Here is a 20311-nt window from a genome sequence, read left to right as displayed (position 1 = left end):
GTTGTTGGGGAAAAAGAGTTAATAAAGTTGGGCTATTGGTGGTGTAGTAAAGTCTGGTAACTATGTTGTTAGAACAGTTGGACTATGGTTCGCATTATGAATGAGCTGGTCTGTAAATAAAGCTACTGGTAAAAAGTTAGTGGTTGCTTTTATGGACCGGCTCACCCTGCGTTTGGTGGTGGGGTCATTGTAGTCCCAGTAGGTCTGACATACCACGGGTTCAGGCCACTACCGACCTGCTTTACACTGAAACACTGGTACCATTACTAATGGTGTTGTCGCTTCATGGTTCCCATGCCCATGGATTCTTATGGGACTGCATGGGAATGGGAACTTAGTGTATCGATGCTGCTTGTGATATTTCGGTAGCAGCGGGATGTCAGGTGGTGGTAATGATAATACAGGATTGCTGGCAACCTGCTGGCTACCAGCAACCTCTTACTGAGACCCTATGATTATTGCTGATTATGACATAATAAGGTACAGGGCAAAAATGGGTGTGTAAAGAAGATGCATATCTAGTTAATTTTTGCACTGGTGATTTTAATAAGAGAAGCACTGTGTTTGCTTTGTTTGTATTTGTAATGTGTTGGAGTGTTTATAAATATTAGGGAAACTGTGGCCTAATGGTAATGAAATGGCGGATTGCAGTTGGAGCAGTGTTTGGTGTTTTATAGTAGTGTTTGGAAAAGAACAGTAGTTTATATGTAAGGTGAAGTGTTTGTATATAAATACTTTGGGCCCGATTCATGGAATTATTTGCATGTTACAAAGTGACTTTGCACTGCTGAAAAGTGAGTTGGCACTACCAACACAAACCCTGATTCATGGAACTGTGCAAAGAGTATTTTTGCAGTGCAAAGTCAGTGCAAAGTCATTTTTGTAGTATAACGTGATTTTGCACTGTGAACAATATTCCATAAATTGGGCCTTTTGGAGTATACACATATGTGAGAGCAAGTGGAGAATGGTGTCACCATAAGGGATGTAATGAAAAAGGTTGTAAAGTATGACATTTACATTGAAAGAAAAATGGAAATTGTTGTGCATTTAAAAGTGTTTCCTTTTGGAAGCATTTTGTTGAAAGCTAAAAAATGCACATGCGTATTTACAGCAGTACTGTGTATACGTATTTTGTAAAAGAAGGGAAAAGCTGATGTGAAAGCTTTGTAGAACATTTGTAAGTGGCACTGGTGTGTGGAAGTTCAATATGAGCAGCTGCTGAATGGTGTAATACATGGGATTTGATAGAGTGGTTAAAAATCAGAACATGCTTATTGAGAAGCTTATTACAGGGTAAGTGGCAGGAAGCCTATATATATATATTACATGGCCACGGTAGTGGCCATGTAGTTATGGTTAAGTTGCTGTTTCCATAGGAAGAGCACTTTTTGGGTGGCTTATAACTTCGCTCCCCCTGGACGAATCCACACCAAACTTTGCAAAAAAAAGTATATGGCCCACTCTGAATTCTTTTGCAAAGTTTGGTGAGGTTTGGTTCAGGGGGGGCAAAGTTATAGGGGGGGTCCCACATTTTTTTTTCCCATAGACTGAATGGGAAAAAAACTTTGCTCGCGCCTACAGCTCAAACCGCTGGACGGATTCTCACCAGCGGCTTGGTCCCGAAGGCATGCTTTTGCAAATTTGGTGAAAATCCGTCAAGTAGGTCAGAAAAAATTAGTGATATCTGTGTTCGCTCCGCGGACATCTGACGTGCTTTTCTATTGGCTGCCGTGAAGCATGCAGTGCGTCTATTTTCAGAGACGCCCGCCATCTTTGTTTATCGGAGCGGGATCTGCTGCCTGCACAGTGTAGATGTGGGCTGCGTCGGCTCTGCATCGGCACAAAAAGGCGGTGAGGCACAGGCCCTCGTGTCTCTCTCTTGTTCCCCCCACTCCCTGCTCATGGCCCGTGTCTCCCATGTTCCCCCCCCCTCGCTGATTCTCCGTTTCTCTTTCCCGTTCCCCCCGGTCATGTCCCGTGTCTCCCTCTTCCCCCCACCCCCACTCATGCCCTGTGTCTCCCTGCTGTCCCCCCCACCCCCGCTCATGCCCCGTGTGTCTCCCTCCTTTCCCCACCCCCTGCTCATGCCCCGTGTGTCTCTCCCCTTTCCCCCCACCCCCGCTCATGCCCCGTGTGTCTCTCCCCTTTCCCCCCACCCCCGCTCATGCCCCGTGTGTCTCTCCCCTTTTCCTCCACCCCCGCTCATGCCCCGTGTGTCTCCCTGCTGTCCCCCCACCCCCCGCTCATGCCCCGTGTGTCTCCCTCCTTTCCCCCCACCCCCTGCCCCATGTCTCTCCCCTTCCCCCCGCTCATACCTCGTGTCTCCCTAAAGTTCCCTCCACCCCCCGCTCATGCCCCGTGTCTCTCTCCCCTTCCCCCCACCCCCGCTCATGCCCGTGTGTCTCTACCCTTCCCCCCACCCCCGCTAATCCCCCGTGTGTCTCTCCCCTTACCCTCACCCCCCGCTCATGCCCTGTGTGTCTCTCCCCTTCCCCCCACCCCCGCTCATGCCCCGTGTCTCCCTCCTTTCCCCCACCCCCCTGCTAAAGCCCCGTGTCTCTCCCTTCTCCCCCACCCCCTGCTCATTCCCCGTGTCTCTCTCCCCTTCCCCCATCCCCCGCTCATGCCCCGTGTGTCTCACCCTTCCCCCCCACCCCCGCTCATGCCCCGTGTCTCCCTACTGTTCCCCCACCCCACGCTCATGCCCCGTGTGTGTCTCCTCTCCCCCACCCCCGCTCATGCCCCGTGTGTCTCTCCCCTTACCCTCCACCCCGCGCTCATGCCCCGTGTGTCTCTCCCCTTCCCCCCACCGCCGCTCATGCCCCGTGTCTCCCTACTGTTCCCCCCACCCCCGCTAATGCCCCGTGTGTTGCTCCCCTTCCCCCACCCCCGCTCATGCCCCGTGTCTCCCTCCTTTCCCCCACCCCCCTGCTAAAGCCCCGTGTCTCTCCCTTCTCCCCCACCCCCTGCTCATTCCCCGTGTCTCTCTCCCCTTCCCCCATCCCCCGCTCATGCCCCGTGTGTCTCACCCTTCCCCCCCCACCCCGCTCATGCCCCGTGTCTCCCTACTGTTCCCCCACCCCACGCTCATGCCCCGTGTGTGTCTCCTCTCCCCCCACCCCCGCTCATGCCCCGTGTGTCTCTCCCCTTACCCTCCACCCCGCGCTCATGCCCCGTGTGTCTCTCCCCTTCCCCCCACCGCCGCTCATGCCCCGTGTCTCCCTACTGTTCCCCCCACCCCCGCTAATGCCCCGTGTGTTGCTCCCCTTCCCCCACCCCCACTCAGGTCCCGTGTCTCCCTACTGTTCCCCCCACCCCCCACTCATGCCCCCTGTCTCTCTCCACTTCCCCCCACCCCCCGCTCATGCCCCGTGTCTCCCCTGTTCCCCCCACCCCCTGCTCATGACCTGTCTCCCCTGTTATCCCCCACCCCCCGCTCATGCCCCGTGTCTCCCTTGTGTTACCCCCCCACCCCCCGCTCATGCCCTGTGTCTCCCTCGTGTTACCCCCACCCCCCCTTGCCCAGTGTCTCCCTTGTGTTACCCTCCCACCCATGCCCTGTCTCCCATGTTACCCCCACCCCCCGCTCATGCCCTCTGTCACTCCCCTTCCCCCCACGCCCCCACTCATGCCCTGTGTCTCCCTCCTTTCCCTGACCCCCAGCTCATGCCCCGAGTGTCTCTCCCCTTCCCCCACCCCCTGCTAATGCCCCGTGTGTCTCTCTCCCCTTCTCCCCACCCCCCGCTCATGCCCCGTGTGTCTCTCCCCTTACCCCCCCACCCCCCGCTCATGCTCGTGTCTCTCTCCCTTTCCCCCGCACCCCCGGCCATGCCCCGTGTATCCCTACTGTTCCCCACACCCCCCGCTCATGCCCCGTGTCTTTCTCCCCTTCCCCCCACCCCCCACTCATGCCCCGTGTCTCTCTCCCCTTCCCCCCACCCCCCGCTCATGCCCTGTGTCTCTCTCCCCTTCCCCCCACCCCCCGCGCTCATGCCCCGTGTCTCTCCCCTTCCCCCCACCCCCCACTCATGCCCATTTCTCTCTCCCCTTCCCCCCACCCCCCGCTCATGCCCTGTGTCTCTCTCCCCTTTCCCCCACCCCCCGCTCATGCCCCGTGTGTCTCACCCCTCCCCCCAACCCCCGCTCATGCCCCGTGTGTCTCTCCTCCCCTTCCCCCCCACCCCCCACTCATGCCCCGTGTCTCCCTACTGTTCCCCCCTCAACCCCCTGCTCATGTCCTGTGTGTCTCCTGTTGCCCCATCCCCTGCTTATGCCCCATGTGTCTCCTGTTGCCCCCACCCCCCGCTCATGCCCCGTGTCTCCCTCATGTTCCCCCCACTCATGCCCTGTGTCTCCATTGTGTACCCCCTCACCCCCCGCTCATGCCCCGTGTCTCCTGTTGCCCCACCCCCCGCTCATGCCCCGTGTCTCCCTCATGTTCCCCCCCACCCCCCACTCATGCCCCGTGTTTCCCTCGTGTTACCCCTCACCCCCCGCTCATGCCCCGTGTCTCCTGTTGCCCCACCCCCCGCTCATGCCCCGTGTCTCCCTCATGTTCCCCCCCACCCCCCACTCATGCCCCGTGTTTCCCTTGTGTTACCCCCACCCCCCGCTCATGCCCCGTGTTCCCTTCCTTTTCCACCCACCCCCTGCCCCGTTTGTGCCCTGTTCCCTCTCACCCCCCACTCATGCCCATGTGTCTCCCCTGTTCCCCCCACCCGCCCGCTCATGCCCTGTTGTGTTCTCTTTATACACTCTCTTTATACACCCCGCCTTCCCTTTCCATGGTGGCCATCTTGGTAATCCCTCTTTGAGGACCTAAGATGCTAGTGGTCTTCATCGATTGAAAAGGATGTTATGGTGACGTTGCACTAATAAAAACCTATAAAATTCAGTAAAAAGAAATGTGTTACAGGGACGTTCTGGTTAAGTTGCACTAATAAAAACCTATGAAATTCAATGAAAGAACTTTGTTAAAGGGACGTTATGGTTAAGTTGCGCTACTAAAACCTATGAAATTCAGTGAAAAACTTTGTCAAAGGGACGTTATGGTTCCAAGTAAAACCGAAAAACCCTTGAAATTCGCCAGTTATGGTAAGCTAAGCAACCATAAATCGCGCCACCACCGTGCACTGCTAAGACTAAACCCAGGACATCAAAGATGACATCACAAATATCATTGATGACATCACTGATGACATCATATGTCTGGCTCACTCTTTTTTGTCTTTTGCTGACATATCTAGGCCACATGGTTTTCTTCAGTAACAGTCAGAAACTAAACATTTTATTTTATTTGTAGACGTATCCTTCAAGTAGGTTCTTACAGTAATTCCCTTAGAGTCCAGTCACATCATATGAAACATCTACATACGGGAAGACACAAGCTTGAAAGACAGCAATCCTTTTTGTGCATAAAGATAATCAATAGACTTATGAGCACTTTCTGATAGTTCTGTTGTTTTTTTTATGGCTTTACTTTCCCTGTATATGGTCATATTTGTATACATTGTACTCACACTACTTTCCTTAGGGTCCAATCACATCAAGTGATACATATACATAGGGTAAATAGCAACTTTGAAACAGAGCAATCATTTATTTGCATGAAAATAATCAGTTAAGTTATGAATTGTTTCTGCTACTACTTGTGCTTTTTTGCTAACTTCACTTTCCCTGTATATACCCATATTGGTATGTGTTCTTGTGTCTTTGTGTTTTGTCTATAGTAATGCAATTACGTAATACATGTGTTTTATTAGCTACTTATTACGTATTTCACAGTACACAAAAATCTATTAAGAAAACAATTATCATTTCATTATTCAACATATTAACATTACGAATATTATGCCTTCATCTTGTACGCTGCACACAATGTTATGTTTCTGTATGAGTAGCTTAGTATACTAGATAGAACCCCATAATAGAATGCTATTTATATCAATGCATCGTTCAATGCACTAATTAGGGTATGATATTTATTTCAATGATCCTTGACACTTTTTTCGCAACATTATAATAAGAATCCCTTGTACACATATTTCATGAAAAGTACATACATGTGATGTCATCAGTGATGTCATCAAAGACATTTGTGATGCCATCTTTGATGTCCTGGGTGTTAGGCTTAGCAGTGCACTGTGGTGGCACGAGTTATGGTTGCTTGGCTTACCATAACTGGTGAATTTCAAGGGTTTTTCGGTTTTACTTGGAACCATAACGTCCCTTTGATATATATATATTTGTAAAAGTGTTGACAAAATTGTTTAATCTGCAAACAGAAATCTTGGAGACTTTCACAGTAGTTTTTGATGCAGGTGGCTGAGAGAGAATAACAGGAGATATGTTCTCTGAGAGTTGAAGAGTACATATGAAGTGTTGAACTGAGATGACAGGGTTACATGTAGAGTTTCTGGATGTGATTGGTGGATGGATGTGTAACTGTTTGAAAGCAGCCAATAAGGGAGTGTTACAAACATAAAAGTGTGTAGGGTAGAAGGGCTGCTCCTGTGTTACGGTGTCCGCAGACACCGCACCGCACCACCCAGGTATTTTGAGGATGCCAGACATGGAAAGGGGACTGCGGAGACTGCGGACAGTCGTGGATGTCCAGGGACATGAGGGGATCAGCCAATCAGGTTTCCAGATTGTGGTGTACAGGAAGACAGGGTCGCAACAGTTGTCTTTGTTGTGTGCAGTGAAGATGGCTAAGGCTTTGAGGAAGCAGACTCTCTGGATGGTGGGTGATTCTTGGATTCATTGGTTGAAGTCAGTGGTGTAACACAAAATGTGAAGGCCACCCCCAACCATCACTTGGTCCCCCCTGTGGGCATAGGCTGTATGGGGCCCAGTGCATCGCTGGAACTGTGGGAAGCCACTTTACACCAGTGGTTGAAGGTGTTTTGTGAGCAGTGTGAATTACCTGCAAATCTATTTTTTTCAGTTCTATTTTTTAACTGTGAAAGGAGGATTTGAAGAATTTGACATTTCCTCATATAGTTCAATAAATTAAGTGGGTGGACTTGCTCCCATTTTGCGAGAGTATGATTACTATGAAGCATCCAGAAATAATTGTAGTTCACTGTGGAGGCAACAGTTTCGACTATGCCACTGGAATTTGTTTGCAGCTTGCAATGAAGGATACATTTGCAAAGTTGATGGAACTGTTTCCAAGTACAAAGATTGTTTTTTCTCTAATAGTTCAAAGACAAATGTTGGTGCGTTCTAATTTATTATTCTTGCAAATCGACAAAGCAAGGCGCAATATAAATAAAGCTTTATGTGCTTTTTTGCAGGATGTTGGCAAGACATCTTTTCATAATGAAAATATCAAATTTGATACTATCAAAATTTAGTTTCGAAGAGATGGAGTGCATTTGTCTAATGTTCGCACTTAGATTTCTCTTGAAAACTTTCAAAATGCATTGAAACAGTTTCTGTGAATACTTAACATATGGATTGAAGTATTTTTTAGTAGTTGTAGTAAAGAAAAAGGAAAACCAGAAAAAAATGAGAAGCACTTTTTGTCAAAGTGAGAAAAAAGTTCAGTAGAACATTTGTCAGATCAGTATAGGAAATCAAATAATCCAAAAAATATATTAAAGCCAGGAAGAGAAAAAAGGTTCTCTTAAGAGCCATTATTTTATAATGAAAAACAAGGTAATTTATTTTCATTCCCCCACCCTGTTAGGGAGAATTCTCCAGAATGGCTAATTTACCTTACCTAATGAGTCCCTCAGCAGCTTTGCTGGATTTCTAGGATTTATTTTATTCACCTGGTAAGAGTGTGAGCCTTTTTTCCCACTCCTGCATGTGTTTTGCTGTGTGTTTTACATTTTTGTGTTTATAGACTGTGGAGCCTCACCTACTCCATAGGCATCATCTTTTTACTGTGTGTCCCACAGCACCTTTAGTGCAGTGAGACAGGGTTGTCTTTTTCAGGCTTCCCACTTTAAACTCCATTTTCTGGGATTGACTACTGTCTCCCAGTACATGTAAAGTTGCCATTGACTTCATTAGTCTTTTTAAATTCACAGACCAAGTACAAACTATCTTCCATAGAGTACTGGAAAGGGTTAATAGTTATCCCTTTTTTTCTGTCTCTCATGGAACACTATTTTGTTCCCCTTTCTTTAAGATTTGGCTGGTGGCAGTGGTATCTACCATATTTTTCCTACCGCGGTCTATGAAAATAGCCGTGGTACTGTTTTAGGCTATGTTAGTAGCCTCGAACTTTAATCCGCTGGACCCCATCTACTTTTATTTGTTTCCGGCTGGGTTTATTCACCATTTCTTTTTTTAAAGGCCTTTCTTGTGTTTTACTCTGTGCTCCAAACCAAGTTTGGTTCTTTTTTTCACCGTCCTTTGGCGGGCTCCTGCACAGAAGCCCTCCTTAGGCACCTGAGACTCTGGGTAGACAGGATGTGAGGGAGGGGATTTAGGACCCCTGCCAGGGTCTCCTTGGAGACCCAAGTCAGACTCTTGTTTGATTGGCTAGGTGACTCTCCTGCCAGGAAAACCACCCTGCTGTGTGATTGACAGCCAGGCTGTGTGAATGGGGGAAAACTGTATAAAAAGCAGGTCTCTGGGCCTTGGAAGGCAGACTCGCCACTGGATCGAGAGAACCAAAGAGAAGCTGTAGGAAGAGGACAGCTGCAACTACTGAACCTCCCGGTGAAGCCCTGCTGCAGGCCCGAATCTCCTACACTTCGACGACAGAGAAGATGTGCAAGGAATCTTCTTCCCTTGAGCTGGTGGGACCAACCAGTTTGCCAAACGCCAAGCAAGGTCTCCCTCCCTGATCGAATTTTCTGTGCATCGCTGCTGTGAACCGAATAGCAAGGAGGACCAGAACCTGTTTGGGTTTTAAGGAGCGCACCTTTTATTCATTGCTTTGCTCTGCTGCTGGTTTCTTCCCTGGCAACGCAGGACCCTCCAGTCTTCCTCCTTCATGTCAGTCCGACAGTCGCTTCAGGAACTGTGAGCCTGCAGGATCTGCCAGGAACTTCTCCCTCAGCAACAGCGTTCTTCTTCTTCTAAGGTACTGTTCAAACCCGATTGTTCGTTCTGTCCGACTGCAGTGAAAGTGTTTTAAATCTTTCACCCATCCGAGGTCTTGTCCTTCTTTACTCTTTTAAATAACTTTTCCTTCAACCAACTTTGTTTCGAATTCTTGGCAAAGACTTAACCGCAAACTACTCTGAACTGTGTGATCCTCTGCAAAGACTCTGAACCATTAACATTGGCCCAGGGATATTGATTTGAATCCTCATTGTAGCAAGCCTTTTCTAGATTGCCCTGCCTACTTACTTGTTGGTGCTGTTTGAAATTGCTAGAGTGCCATTTTGCTCACACTTAATTTTTAGCTTAACTTGTCCAGAATTGATGGGGTGTTGTGTAGCATAATAAGAGTGTGATTCTGCTGCTGCTTTACTTAGTGAACTGTTCTACAAATGAATGTGTAAATAAATGTATACCCTTTTACTCAGAAAACTTGAGTCAGTGCTTGTTTGAACCATAGCAATTGCTGTCCTTTGTGCAACTTCTGATACTGCTCACTTTACTCTTGAGATAGGTGTGGCTGCTCAGCCATTGCTACCACTTTACTGCTTGTAGCAAAGGTGAATTTGTACCGTCACTTGTAGTCTTAATTGTGTGTGGTGTTCCCAAAGGGTACTGCATATGATTCTGCCTAACCCACCCCATGCCTGGAATTGTACAGGTGTCTTGCAAACTTTCACACTGTCCGCGGACTATGCAGGCTGCAAAGAGTCCTGTGATTTTTTTTCAATTCTATTTTTTTATTGTGAAAGGTGGCTCCTAAAGGAACAATTTCTTTTTGTATTCTGTGATTTTGTATTTTTGTTGGCTTTTTCTGTTTTTTACAGAAGAGGCAACGTAAGGTGGGTGAAGGAAAGGAAGGGAGGGAAGGGAGTGTCACCAACAACAGAGACAGTGGGGCAAGTGGACTGGGGAAGATGTTGGGCGGGCCTTACATTTAAGGTAAGTCGCAATGTTTCTCGTGCTTCCTGACTGCAGCCTCGAAAGCACTCCAAAACTGATCCCTCCTGCAGATCGTTGTGTTGCAGTACAAACAGAGTTCTGTGACCTCCAAAGGGTAAGGGTCAACAGCGTCCTGCATGGCCTGCGAGGCAGCCGACAGGATCCTCTGCCCCACAGCAGTAGCCTGTGTGGTGGCAGGAGAGCTTGAGGAAGATGGGGTAGAGGAGGTCAACCTGTTTCTGCCTGAGAAAGGAACAGCCTTTCTCAGAGCACCGGGGTGGTTGGATCTGGTGTCACAGCTCATAGAGGTGGTCCTGTATGAGTACAACCCAAGTTTTCCACGATTGTGTCTGACGTGGTACTCATGCATCTTTGTTGAAAGTAATGATCATGGGAGGGAGGGAGAGAAGTTTCATCAAATCATCTTTCCTGTACATTTTGTTAATCTGATTGAGGTGACACGTGCAGGTGGGACAGTGATAATTAACATGGCCAATTGCATAATTTTTCTGCATCATTTAAAAGTTCTTTGAAGCCATTTCTAAGTGTATCCAATTTTGCAGACAAGATCATGATTTCATTATGTCCATTTGGGGTTTGGGATAGTCTTTGGGATTGTTGTGATTCTTCACAATTCATTGGTGGTGTACTTGCTTCAAGTAAAGTATGTACTATAAGAAAAAAGAAATTATTATTTCAATGACCTGTATATAGATTAGGTATTAACCAATTTGGTCGATTCCAATTGATCGAATGGTACATCTGGCCGAATTTGACCAGTACAATTCGATCATTTAAAATTGAACAAATTGGTTAATCACTACCAAACATGGGGAGCGGGGGTTGCGTGGATTTGCCCCTCTCCCTAAATTTGGTACTGATGGCCTTTGGGGTTAGCGGGGGTGTTCCCCAGTTCCAGAGGATTGGGACGTGGGGCGGGGAAAAAGAAAACAAAGGAAGACAAGCAGATGCTGCAGCGTCAGACCCGACCCAGGTAGGAGGGGCAGAACTGACACTACATGCTCAGAAGAAAAGTGGACGTCCAAAAGGTAAGTGGGGGGGCCATGGGGGTCTACTTTTGCCAGCTTTGGCTGCAGCAAAATTGTCTTCACATCGAAATTGACCATGAAATTGACTGTGAAATTCCGGAATTTCCCTATGTCTGCTGACTCTGTAGCAGATACATTGTGGGTGAGTATGATATAAGGAACGTGTAGCAAATTAAGGGGGGTCTGGTAAAAATCTATGAAAGTCAGTGAAAAAAGTTTGTTAAAGGGAAGTTATGGTTAAGTTGAAATAACAAAAACCTATGAAATTCAGTGAAAAAACATTGTTAAAGGGACGTTATAGTTACAAGTAAAACCAAAACCCCCCAGAAATTCACCAGTTATGTAAACTAACCAAATCTTTGTTAGTCTTAGCAGTGCACAGTGGTGGCATGAGTTATGGTTTCTTAACTTCCCATAACTAGCGAATTTCAGGGGTTTTACAGTTTTACTAATAAGTCTCTGCCTTATAGTTAAGGTGAGTGGGACTCCAATAGGAACCCCTTAAAATTCTATTGTTAATGACCTTTAATTCGAGTAACAGATTTGACAAAAAAATTCGAAAGTTGAATAGGAACTCACAGCCCACCCCCCAGATTGCCAGGTTTCGTAAAGATCTATTACAAAATAAAAAAAGTTATTAAGAAGACAAACAATTTTTTTTCCAAAGAAGCAGCCTACTTCCCTTGCATTTTCCCATAGACAAACCAGGTCAATTTTTGACAAAGCGCACAGCTAAAACCACTCGATGGATTTGGATCAGGTCCGAAACAGCTTGGGCATGAAGTTTTGACTCACGATCGATGCATGGTTTGGGGTTATTCTGTGTAGTAGATAATTAAATTATTGACAGAAAAGGGGGTGGCCCTTCTCAAAAATAGATAAGTATATCGCAGGTAAATTACCAAACCTGTTTTTTTTTTTTAAATGGAACAACCTCCATCTTGTTTTTTTCTCGATGTAAGAGATAACCGCGGTTATAGCCGAAGGATAATGGGGAAAGAAAAGTAGTTAAAAAGCTGTGCACAGATTAAAATAATTCCAAATGACATTAGTCTAGAGGTGGGAGGGTTTACAGAAGGACACCAAGTGAAATGTGGAAGTTAAAGGAGTTCCAGGGACTGAGTTTGCAGAACAAAGCTTTCTGTAGCAGCAGCTATAGCCTCGTATAGCCGACATCTCAAAGCAAAGTGCGTCACAGAAACAACATGTGTTCTGGGGGGAAAAAGAGGTGGCAGGGAGGTGAGGAGGCAATCTGCGGAGTGGGCGGAGGTGGCACAGATGAGAGGGGCATTTGATGAGGGCTTGGGGGGACAGGAAAGCATTTTGTGGGGGGAATTTTGCCGATATATTTGCAACTATGTCCAGGGCTAGGAAGGACTACATATATCTGCGAGTAAGAGTAGATCTGTGCCTGTGGCTTTACATTTTGGGGTGTCAGTATTTTATTTCTTTTCAAAAGTTATTTTTATCGGTATTATGATGTCAGGGGTGAAGAATCAATGGCCATGTTCATTGACACGGTAGGTGTTTGAGAGTCTTATCTATTTTGGCTGTGTGTTTTCAGACTTCGTACATGTGACAATTTGGAGAAAAACAAGAAGAATATAGTTTGAAAAAATGTATTAAAAAAGGGGCCACTCTACTCTAGTTTTAGATGCCCTATGCACTTTAGTTTGGTATGTGTATTGTCACTCATGCTATTATATTGTGTGCCTATTACATGTTTCCCTACCTAGTTTACGGTCATGCATTATTCTCTGTTTTGTTTAACTTCAGCTACTTCACATTACTACATGAGCTGTGTTGTACTGTTTTTATCTTTGAATTTCTATTGTATTTTGAAACCTGAAGTGAACCCCTCTCCCCCCCTTTAACCTACAATTTATAACCGTGGTTATAATAAAGGTCATTGAACTGTAGCCCCGGGTATAATACAAAAACAATTATTTCTTTGTTATTTTATTGTATTTGTTTATTTATAGGTGAAATGTAGTACTTAAAAGGACTGTTTGGGTTACTCTGAGTGTAGTATTTTAGCACATTTAGAGTACTGTTTTGATGTTACCAAGGAACACTGCATTTCCTTCATGGGTTAGGTGTACTCCATCATGTCTATAAAAATTGACCAGGTAGAACTGTATGTTGATGTTTGAATTCCATAATTGGTTGTTGTCTCTCATGAATGCTGAAACTACTTCATTAACACTTCTCTGTGATTTCTCAATTTTACCATTAAATCTGGTGGTCCATCTCCGTTTTTACCTCTGAGTCAAATTGGGAAAAATAAAGATGGTGTGAGGAAATAGTTCCATTAGTTTTCCCATGTCTTGTTTCATCATTAAAGTAAGGGATATACCTCGTACATTCCCCAAATCATTGTCTCCACAGTTAATTAGTATTACGTCTGGCTGCCCTGTACTTCTCAGACTGAAGAATTTTGGAAAAACATGGAACTAATGGATTCCCGCACACCAAACCATTTATTGTTAAAATCTCTCAAACCTAGGTCCATGTTTCTCACAAAAAGCCAGTGACCAAAATAGCCAACTGTTTCTGATCAGCAACACAGTTTTGAAACCAGTCAAGATTTCTGCAGTTTTTCTCTGTTTCCAGGAATATGATTCCTAGATTGAATTTCTAGTAGTTTGTATGAGTAGGGTATGTATGAGGTGTGTGTTTTGTAGTTTGTAATTAGTTGATGGTACTGTTGTAATTATCTGCGGCTATCCACCAGCCATCCAATGTGCAGCGTTGCTACCCATAGGTAGATGTGCTCCCCTGTGCAGCCGCGGCTACATAAGGGCAAATGGAACATTGTGTGGTTGTGGACCTGTGGTAGCCACAGATATATTCCTGTATAGCCTCAGCTATATTCGAGGCTATACATGACTACAGGGTATGAGTAGTTCTGTGCTCACGGCTATAGTATTTGGGGTGTTTGTGTTTTATTTCTTTTGACAAATGTATTTTATAGGTATAGTGATGTTGGGGGTGAAAAATCACTGGCCTTGGCTAAAGTCCTTGCTCAGTAGCACGGTAGGTATTTGGCAGTCTTATTTATTTTGGCTGTGTGTTGGAAGACTTTCTTACATGTGAGACTGTGGAGAAAAAAGGAAGAAAACTGTAAGCAAAAAGGAGTTTGGTTCTTAAAATGGACATTCTTAGAAGACAAATATAATGAAGTGAAAGGAATACTGTTTATGTAAATATTATTATAGGTTGAAAAATGTAACGAAATACTGAAGAAGATGTTGAAAACTCTTTGGGTCTTATCACGACTGGGATACCAACCAACATTTTTTGTGTTAGCGCCCACCCGTCCGGCGGTATTACTGCGCTAACCAAAATTTCAGAGCAATCACTGCACGGTAATACAGCTGGCTGTAATTGCGACAAAAATGGGCACTTTCCCAGCATGTTTACCTCCAGCTCTTAGCTGGGGTTAAGCACGCTGAGTTTGAGAATGGGCAGAGCAGTAAATGCGGCAGTATTCTGTTATCACCGCATTTAAGGCTACAAACCAACTCGTGACGAGGCCCATTCACGGATTTCTCTTGTCCTGAATCTTTTTTTAGTGGATTGCAGAGGAATACGTGATTTTGACTTAACATCAAAGATTGATATGTAAGAAATTGGGGAATATTTTAAGAAGCATTGGCTAAGTTCAATTGTTTGGTTTGAGGGTGGTGATGCAAGAAGATTATCAGGATGTATGATTTGTGGAGAACTATTTTTGGTAGGGAGTATAAGATATTTTATTTTTGGGAAAAAGGCATTTAATAATTTAATACAGCATCTGAGGAAAGTGCACAGAGACTCATTGAATGTGTTATTGAAATCTTCAAATGGGCTTCATAATTAGAATTAGAGAGTTTGACACATTGTCAGAATAAAACAAGTATAACATTTTATTTATTTATTGTGCATTTGTAAGGCCCTTTTACACCAAGTAAATTGTGTTTCAAAGCGCCCACAGGGTAACATGGAGGGAACATGGCAATGAAAATCAAAAATAACAATGAAAGATAGAGGTGGACCCACTAGGCCTTGTGAGCATTCAGAACGGGCAAGTGCAGATACAGAGAGAAGGGATGAGAGAGTGGGGGAGTGGGTAAGTGCTAGATGTAGCAAGAGGGAAGTGCCTAGGTGAGTGGTCAGCTGCTAATAGATAAGTAAGTGCAGGAATGTGGTGGTATTGGCCAGTGGGTGCCAAGACAAGTGCTGTGAGCAGGCGGAGGCTGAAGGTGATTGGTGTGGGAGGCCAGGGCCCAAGAGGACACATAAGGGCTATGGTCACCAATCTCAGCAACTGTGGAGTTTAGCAGAGGTGGAGGAAGGGAAGGAGGAGTTGAAAAAGAAAGTCATGAGGAACTTCTGGATATTGAGGAGAACCGGCTCAAGACAAAGGGGAGGTGGGACGCTGTTCCACCGGAGGGATCCTGCAGAGGAAAGAGATCGGCCACAAGCTCACTGTTTAGCAAAGCGCTTGACACACAGAGAGTTGTTGCCGGAGGAACGTAAATATCTGGAGGCTGAGTATTTAGTGAGAGCAAGTTGTAGATAGCTTGGTCCCTGGCCCAGACAGCCTTATAGATGATGCAGAAAGATTTGAATTTGATCCTTGCAGCAACCGTCAGCCAGTGGTGAGCTTTTAGGGTTGGAGAGAAGCAGACCCCGGGTTTAAGGCCAAGGTTAAGTCTTGCAGCCCTATTCTGGATTAGCTGGAGGGGTCATAAAGAAGAAGAGGGTAGATTAATGAAAAGGCTATTGCAGTAGTCTAGCCTAGAGAGAACCAGAGCTCTGGTGCATGAAAGTAGCACTCTGAATGTGCTGAAATACTACACTGAGTGTACCCCAAAACAGTCCTTTTAAGGACCACATATTATATAAGTATGTACACACCCATGTAATTCACTCCCCCAGTATCATCCTGTAACCGTGGCTATAAAATGTCAATGAACTGTGGCCACGGTTATACTGAAGAATGTTATTGGGTGTTTTATCATTGTTTTTGTGTATTTATATGTGATAAGTATTCCTTAGCAGGACTGTTTTGGGGTACACCGAGTGCAGTATTTTAGCACCTTTGGAGTACTGCTTTGATGTTATGAAGGAATATTGCATTACTTTCCTTGGTTAGGTGTACTCCATCATGTTTAAATTAAACACAAGCCCACAAACCAACTTCCTTACCCTTCTGCTATGGCGAGATACTCAGATGCCTACAGACCTACTCATGTATGACCCCTTTAACCATCAAAGAAAGGGGAGTGACAACCATATCTTATCAAAAATATACATATTTTAATTTTATCAAACACATTCATTATGATAAAAACAACAGCATTTTCAACAATTCATTCTAACAATAACATCTACACATACATATACAACTCGTATTGTGGAACAACATACAATGCAAGTTCCTCTACGTGTGAGTGGGAAGATGATAAGTATCTCTACCACTGCTCTTTCTAATGTCGCCTCCTTGTTTAATGGGGGCAAGAGAAATGTGCCTACACTTAACAAAATGTGTTTCTAGGACCAAAACAATCATCAGAGAATGCATGCAACTTAATTCCAATTGCATTTCCTCTTGGTGCTGTCTTCAGGGCACTTAATCTTTTGTGTATGTTCCCATTTCTTCGTATGTCTTCACGCAATGTTAGCCAATCATATGATTATCTAAAAATCACATGATTTTTAAAAAAACAGAACAATCCTTCTTACAATCATGATTACTATCACTTATGGTCTGGCAAATATATTATAGCATCTCTTGTATCTTCGCCTCTATTTCTTTTAAGCAGATGGTACATTGATTCTTGGTATTGTAATTGCCCAAAGAAAAACATTCTATCTATAACATCCTATTGATTCAAATTATTTACCAACAGTACACATTTATTATTCACTTCGTGTTTTGGCATGTTCACTATTCGCTATTTGTCACTTTGAATGTGAAAATACCTTTCTCTTCACTTCTCACTCATAACAGGTTATTTTGCTTCCCCGTGTTGTGTTTATTTCGAAACCACTTCTAAAGGTGGAAATCCCTTACTGCCGGCTTTTGTCTATAAACAAAGGGAGATATATATTTATCGTGGGATGTAACTCCTCTGCAGCACTAGTGTCTCAGTGTTCCCCCATCTAGGGCTGTGCTTACCCGCTGAGATCAGTGACAGCATAGACTCTTCCATTTTCACTGTGCATGAAGCACTTTGCTTAATGTCGCTTCTACTCGTAACGGCCGTATCTGAACCTTTGCACGGTCCTATTCGAATAAACCGAGACTCGGCATCAGTAACCTGCAGACAACAAGATTTCCATGCGTAAACACCATACCCGCATTGACTCGCTCACCTGCTACGATCCGTAATCATCAGATCTCGCGCTCTCTCTCACGCATCCCGGTAACTTGCTTCTTAGGAAGTGGAGAACTTCCTAATGCCTCACGTGATCCTTAAAAAGCGTGAGGCGCGATGACGTCAGCGACGTACCATTGCATGATCTTCTAGCTGGTTCCGCTCACCATGTTTGAATAACTGGCGTGGACCCCGTGAAACGCGTGTGACGTGATGACTTGGGGTCTCCAGTGCCTGTTGATGAAGTCTTCTATGTTGCACGGGTGCCATGTTGGAATGGCTTGTGTGAACCCTAAATAAATGACCCTAGAGCCACCATATGTATACACAGATGGAATTATACTATTAACAAGCATATATCAAATCACAATCTATACGCCCCCACCTACATGGGAACTACTCGGTTTATTGAGACATTTGCACACAAGTGAAGGGGATTAATGATGTAATTCAAACTAGCCCCTCCTTTGTCGCCAAAGTGTGATGTATTAGAGACAGAAACCACCCGCAGGTAACTCAGATGAAAAGAAAATATTTCTTATCTTCTATGGTGAGCAAACAAGGCCCATTCAATGGAAACATTTAAACCGTGTTTCACGTTGTCCAATGAATGAATCCATTTTTGTTCTGCCTGTCGTAGCTTAAGATCTCTGTCACCTCCTCTGGGTTGGGGCAGAATCATTTTGATGATGAACCAATGTATGTCATCCACACCATGGTGAGCTGATTTATAGTGTGCTACCAAAGGTTCTTCTGCGACACCGTTTTTCACACAGGACCTGTGCTCGCAGATTCTCTTCCGGATGGGTCTTTTAGTTTTACCCACATACAACAACCCATACGGGCATTTTATGCCATATACCACCCACTTGGAATTACAATTAGTGAAATTTCTTAAGTGCCAGTCTCTACCTTTCAACGCCATGCTTTTCATGTCAGATGTTAATTTGCAGACAGAGCACTTGCTACATCTATAGTGGCCCACTACTGGAGGTAAGTCCCAGAGTGTTGCCTGATTGTCTGTTTTGGTCCTAGGTGTTCTGTACGTATGGACCAATTTGCCTCTTAAGTTAGGCATTCGACGAAACGCAAAATGTGGTTCATGTAAGGAGAAATCTTCAGTATTTATCATATACCAATGCTTAAGTATACACCTACGCAGATCATTGCTGATGGGTGAGAACATCGAGACACATGTAATCTTCTAGTGTCAGGGGTTCCCACAAGCCATTCCAACATGGCGCCCGTGACTTCATCAACAGGCACTGGAGACACCACATCATCACATGAGACAGGGCTACTGAGACAACTGGTGGCCCCAATGCACCTGAAAGAACTGATCTGGGTCCCCACAAACTGCTTAGTCGCCGCCCCCATGATAGTAACCTTAGGGAGGCAAGTGTGGAGCAGAGTCGGAACACTGCTCCACCTGACACACCCCTACTCACCGAAGATCCCATTGATCGCAGACACGTGCAATACAAGAACCGACCTGGCAACTATACGGCACTGGGAGAGGTGGGGAATCTACACGTGGGGGGACCTATTTGAAGATGGAACATTCAGGGGCTTTGACTCACCACAATCCACAGAAGGGCTGCCGGGTGGGCAGTTCTTGTGGTATCAAAGGGTCAGACAGGTGGCCAGAGGGAAGTGGGAGGAATGGCCAGAAGAAACCAATAGCTGACCCACTAGTGACACTACTATATAGCCTAGGAGATGGCTGGAGACCAGTGTCGAGAATATACAGCCAACTAATGGACACTCCCAACCCCAGGGGCGAAGCACTGAAAGTAAGATGGGAAGCAGATCTGGGAGTGGAGATCACGGAAAAGGAGTGGGCTAGGGCACTAGCATACCCCTGAGAAGAATCCAGGAACGTTAGATTCCGACTGATTCAGCTGAATGTCCCATACCGCACCTACATGACTCCAGACAGGGTGGCAAGATTTAGCAAGCAAATGCAATTCCGATGCCCCTGGTGTAGAGTGGAAAGGGCAGGAATGTTTCACATGTTTTGGGAATGCACAAAAGCACAGTGTCTCTGGGCTAAGGTGGAGTCAGCCTGCAAGAGGATTGGTATCACAAGATACGACTGGTCCCCCATGGAATGCCTATTAGGCACTTACCCCAGAAAGGACAAGGTCAAGCATGTAGTAAAATTTATGGACATGTCATGTATATTAGTCAAAAGACCCATAGCGATGGAATGAAAACAGGCAAGGGGCCCGCAATACAATATATGGCACAAGGAACTAGAACGCTGGGCTGCAGCTGAGACTGAAGCATGGGAAGTGGGATTCTCTAGATCGGATGACGGAGCAAGCACAACTTTTGACGCATGGAAGGCATTGGTATGGGACATGTTTCACCCCTCAGATGATAGACCCCCTTGAACGGCCACACAATATTAATGGCAGATGCTGAGGACTGAAAGGATAAAGACTGTGTACTACACTGCTCTAAAACAAATGCAATTTGACATCACTGCGACCCCAGGAAGAACAGCTACAAGCAAATAAGGATATTATACAAGGAGACAATTACAGTTTGTTACTGTTTGGTTGTTATTAATGTTGTTATACTTTGGTTTTCTTCTTTTTTAAAAAAATAAATAAATAAGGGACAGATGTCCGTTATCCTTCCACCCTTTAAAAAGGTGATGAGATACACGTAATCATTTGTGTGCTTCTTCTTATTGTTTGTCCTCATATCTGTTACTCCCCAACCTATACATCCCCTCCTACCCCTTCTTTTCTGTTACTGTACTTGCATGCTCCTAATGGTCTCACGACCTAGTAGGAAAGCTATTGTTTGCCCTCTTCCCTATTCATCACCAACCTACAATCACCCCCTCTTTTCTCTTACTGCACTTGCCCATTCCGAATT

This window comes from Ambystoma mexicanum, chromosome 6q (genome assembly GCF_040938575.1).
Source record: "Ambystoma mexicanum isolate Mex_15411 chromosome 6q, UKY_AmexF1_1, whole genome shotgun sequence".
NCBI classification, from domain to species: Eukaryota; Metazoa; Chordata; class Amphibia; order Caudata; family Ambystomatidae; genus Ambystoma; species Ambystoma mexicanum.
This window is presented reverse-complemented; position numbering follows the sequence as displayed.